The sequence below is a fragment of the Delphinus delphis genome, chromosome 17 (assembly GCF_949987515.2).
Source record: "Delphinus delphis chromosome 17, mDelDel1.2, whole genome shotgun sequence".
NCBI lineage: Eukaryota > Metazoa > Chordata > Mammalia > Artiodactyla > Delphinidae > Delphinus > Delphinus delphis.
In genome coordinates this window covers 36,534,387-36,540,204 of record NC_082699.1, presented here as the reverse complement: position 1 = coordinate 36,540,204, position 5,818 = coordinate 36,534,387, and positions in this window count along the sequence as shown.

Below are 5,818 nucleotides of genomic sequence, written 5' to 3'. Positions count from 1 at the left end.
GCAGGTCAATTTTACTTCAGTTTTAAAGTAGAATTTCTTGAGATCCAATTAAGCATTTTTCTCATGCTCAAATACACAGAGTCTACTACAGGATTCCCGTTGTGCTCTAATTTTATAATGAAATTGAAAGGAAATCAATCAAGTTCCTTTGGCATGGGTTGGTTGTTATAAACTCATGCTGTTTATTGCTTATTTTATGTTCCTCTGCATTTTACAGAAATACTTTTCAGTATGTTTCCACTATTTCAGTAGATTATTACTAAACCTTGATCACAGTTTGTTTTTCAAGAAGTTAATACTATTTTTGTATTTCTTGGTTCTATCTCAGTTCTTACTGATTTAAAAATGACATTTAATAAGAAATGATTAAGCAGTTCCTCTGACAAATGTATGTGTATCTACATTATTAGTTACTTATAATAATGAAGTTTTCCAAATAAATTTATTCATAAAAATATAATATCACAGAAACACTCCCCTAGAAGACAATGCTTTGTTTTATGAAGTGCAAGCAAGAGAATGGCTATGAATTTACTAGCTTCATCATGAAGAAAAGACATAGAGAGATGGTCAGTGTATTAGTTTCCTAGGCTACCATAACAAAGTATGACAAATTAGGTGTCTTAAAACACCATAAATTTATTCTTTCATAGTTTTGGATGCCCAAAGCTCAAAATCAAGGTGTTCACAGGCTAGCCTCCTTCTGAAGGCTCTACGAAAGAATCCTTTCTTGCCTCATCCTAGTTTGTGGTGGTTACTGACAATCCTTGTCTTATAGCTGCCTCACTCTATTCTCTGTCTGTATTGTTCTGTGACCTTCCCTGTGTCTCCTCTGGGTCTCTCTATTCAAATATCCCTCTCCCTTCTCTTATAAATAAATCAGTCATTGGATTTCAGTCCTACCTTAATCCAGTATGACCTCATCTGAACTTGATGACATCTGCAAAGACCTTATGATAGTAATAATAAAGTCATATTCACAGGTACTAGGGGTTAGGACTTAAACATATCTTTTTGGAGAACACAATTCCATTCATGACATCCAAGTTCCCAAACCTCTGAATCTTTGGCCAGTTACTGTGCTGAAAATACCAGAAAGGTTGTCTTAGTCCATTTGGCCTGCTATAATAGAATACCACAGACTGGGTGGCTCAAACAACAAACATCTCTTTCTCACAGTTCTGGAGGCTGGTAAGACGAATATCGAGGCACTGGAAGATTCAGTGTCTGCTGAGAGCCCACTTCCTGGTTCTTAGATGACCGTCTTCACTCTGTGTCCTCACATAGCAAAAAGAGGACTAGAAAGTTCTCTGGTGTCTCTTTTATAATGGCACTCATCCCATTCATGAGGGGTTCATACACTGGGGTTTAGGATTTCAACATATGAATTTTGGAAGACACATTCCATGATAAGTATAATCTGGGCAGTGGGATTCAATATCTGATTGCTCTCCCATTCTGGTGACCTGGTTGGGGGCTTGAGTGATCCTTTGGCTTAGATTAGGGGCAGACTCAGTGTCTTGCCCATTATACATTTTTTTTGGGGGGGCATTGAGTCCCATTCTGGTTCTAAAAGACACTGAGAGACAAAATCAAAAGAGGCAACATATACATAAATGGCAATGATGGGGGGGAGAGAGAGACAGACAGAGACAGAGAGAGAGAGGGAATGAATTCCTCAAAAGGGAACTATGTACTGCATCAAGATCTTTTAACTTCTTTGCTACTCTGTGGAAAGTACCACTATCATCATGGCTAATTATGGGCTGAATCCCTTTCAGAGCAATTAGAGGGAAGAATTGAACTCTTTGTGAAAGTTTAAATGCCTCAAATAATTCTGAGAGAATAATTCTGTCTTACTTATTTTGTAACTTAAGAGATTGCTTAAACCAATGGTGTGCTGGTAAGCTGTCTCTGTTTTAAAAAAGTCCTGATTTGTAGCATTTGTCAGTTTACATGGTGTAAATACTTCCACCATGGTCAATTTCATGATACCAATGGTTTAACAACTGGCTCTCAAAACTCCTGAAAATTTTATAATTGGATCTTGTGAGCCAGTATATAACATAAATATGGTCTCATTATGGTTTAAGACATGAAAAATATGTAAAAGGGAGCAAGGAATATCAAAATTTAGCTTTCTTTTTGTTTTAAATTTAAAGATGCAAATTAAGTCAACAAAAGGCAGCACAAGTAATCAATTACTTCAAAAATTGTAATCCTTCATGTCTGAGTTTACACTATCATGGGGATACTTACAGGTAGATGTTTAAATCAGTGTAAATTTCATAGAAAACAACTTGCTGACCCTATTCAAACCAGTACTGCCTCCATCACCCTATTCTCTTGTTCTGCATTATTTTTCCTTTTAGCACTTATCACTATATAATATTATATTATTTATTAATTTATTTTCTGTTTTTTCCTACTATATAAGGTCCATGGGGAAGGGGTCATGTTTATCTCATTCACTGTGGAATGGCCATACTGAGAACAGTGCCTATCATTTAGTAGGTACTCAATAAATATTTGTTGAAATAATAAATGGATGAATAAATGAATGTGTGAATAAAACATATTGAAATAATAAATGGATGAATAAATGAATGTGTGAATGAAACAAAAATCTATTCTTATTTACACATCTTGCTATAATTCATTCTTCTTAAGGCCTGCTTAATATTTTGTCATAGGTATGTACCACAATTTATTTAATCAATCTTCTATTACGTGTATCTTCCTGTATTGAATATCCTTATGTGTACATCTTTGTACACCTGCATATCTGTAGGTTAAATATCTAGAACTAGAATTGCTGGGTTAAAGAATATATACTTAAATTTTTGGTATATATATCAACAAGTTGCCCCAAAAAGTAGTTATACAGATTTGTATTCTTTTACTGACTTAAAAAATCCTATTTCTGAGTTTTTAAAATGACTTGTTAACAAATAGGCCTAGACGGATATTCCAAATTCATGATGAAATACACGTAGTTCAAATGAAAAGCCAGCCTCAGGCTTGATGAACACTAGAAGAATTTCCATTTATATTAAGAACAAGGCAAAGATGCTCACTGAAGACAAAAGAGTTGGATGGAGCAGGACTTTGGAGACGGTTGATGAGGCATGGGATGATGGGTTGAGTGATCAGGGTCAACAGGGCATTCCACATACAGATGTGCAGGCATGGAGTGCACAAGGGGGCACAACAGAGTGCCATTCACATGATAGACAGTACAGATTTGTGTATTTGATATGATAATTTTCTGGAGATAGCAGGAAACCATCTTGTTCCAACAAAATCAGGATATTATGACAATTTTCTGACAGATGAAAGGAAAATGTTTTGAGGAAGAGTACTTATTCTAATTTGCTCAAAGGTACAAAATGGGCTCATGGTGGCTCTGAAAGACAGCATCGAATGATGGCCCAGCTCAGCCCATCCACTATGTCAGGAGCTGAATGGAGCCAAAGAAGCAACAGATTATCCATTGCCATTAGAGTGAGTTCTGTATGTGGTCTGGGCTGATGAGACACAAGATCAGTTTTCTCATTGCAATCTAGTGAGGACCAGCCACTGACAGCTGCCTGTCAATTGACAGGTGAAGATCATCTGGCAGAAGTGAGACTTGTCCAGACTCTGAGATTTGTTGAAATCTATCACTTTACCTGCCCAGAGCATACTGAAGCATCTTTAAACAGAAAAACAGAAATTGGGATCCTTGATACCACAGACATAGGAAGGAACTCTCCCAGCACCTGTTATCAGATGAGATAAAATGGACATACGTTTGTATACATGTGATATAATATTGTTTGATAAATTCAAGCGATTTGTAAATTCATGGTATCTTTATTACGTGTGGCTCTGGATAAGTGTGTGGAAATGTATGTCAGGTATAGAATTCTCTGGAACAAATTTAGGTTCTTCAAAAGAAAAAGACTTTGCTTAGAAATAGAAGAAACAAAATAACTATATGTAATAACTAGACAATAAAAGGAAACTTGGGTCAGATTGGAACCAAGACGAACATAATTACTGGAGTACACAAATTCTTATTTTTTAGATCAAAGTGGGCCTTAATGTCCACATCCCCAAGTCCCCTGGCTTGTCAACTTTCTGTATAACCAAATGCCTGATTGATGCTATACCAGTGTGAGGAGAAGACTCCTCTTGTCACCATTGGAACGGAGAGGTACTTTTGAAGCTCTAAACATCCAAATAATTGGAGCCAATCCCACAGGAAAAACTTACTCAGCTTTTGGCTATATCCAGAGAAGACTGGTTCCCTTATTAATATGTGCTTTGGAATGCATTCCCCTGCCTAAATATGTTATAAGTGATACTAGCACTGTCTACAAGAACTTCTAAAACTACACTGTAGTTGTATCCCTTATTTGTTATTCTAAATTAATGTGCTCAACTAACATTAAAGAATGGTGTTGTAAGTGATACTTAGGAAAATATGCAAGAGGATTGTAAAATGATTTAAAGGCATGATCTTGGGCTAAAACTGAAAATAACAGAAGTTATTATGACTTAAGAGAATATGGGTCAAGTGCTGAAAAAGATCTTAGATTTTTTTACTCATCTGTTCAACAGGGACTTATTAAGTACCTCATATGTGAAGCATTTTGTGAGCTATTGTAAAAGTTAGAAAAAAAATGGGAGGTGTGGCCCAAAGTTCACTTGAAACATGTAGATCAATAGGAAAGATGAGGCATGCTTACATGGAAATAACAGGAGAATGAGGAGTTAAATAGCAAAGCACCAACATATTGCCTGGGCCACAGTGAGTAGTATAGTCTACAAGTGGTACAGAAGAAACAGATGTGAATTGAACTGTAGAGAAGATTTCTTGGAAGAAATAGAATTTGAGCTATATTTTATTTTATTTATTTTTTTGTGTTCAGATATTTTTTAAACATCTTTATTGGAGTATAATTGTCTTACAATGTTGTGTTAGTTTCTGCTGTATAACAAAGTGAATCAGCTATATTTATACATATATCCACATATCCCCTTCCTCTTTGAGCTATATTTTAGACTAGGTAGGATTTTTCAATTCATTAAACACCATGAGCAGTGACTTGTAAACTGAAATAAGCATGGACTCCATTTCTATAAAAAGCTGAGAACTCAAATGGAGCAGAGGATTTGTGTATTGTAAAGTTTGGATAGCTTGGAGGGAGAGGATGGAGGGAGCATTAGAGGTGCCAGACTATGGAATGCCTTAAAATCTGGGCAAAGGCATTGATCTTAACTGCAGACAATGAGAAATTTTTGTCATTTGTTGTATTAGTCAGGGTTATCTAGAGAAACAGAACCTATCTATATCTAATCTATATCCATAATATTACATATATAAATAAAACATAATGAGATTTATTATAAGGAATTGGCTTATGTGATTATGGGGGCTGAGGAGTCCTATAATCTGTTGTCTGAAAGCTGGAGACCCAGGAAAGTTGGTGGTGTAAATTCTAGTCCAAGTTCAAAGGCCCGAGAACCGAAAGTGCTAATGGTGTAAGTTTTAGTCCGAGGTCAAGAGCAGACCAATGTCTCAGCTCAAAGTCAGGTAGAGGGAGCCAATTTAACCTTCCTCCACCTTTTTGTTCTATTCAGATCCTCAACAGATCGGATGTTGCCCACTACACTGGGGAAGCTATCTGCCTTATTCAGTTTATTGATTCAAATGCTAATCTCTTCCAGAAACATTCTCACAGACACACTCAGAAAGTATATTTAACCAGATATCTGGACAGCCTGTGGCCCAGTCAGGTCACATAAAACTAATCATCACAATTGTTGAATA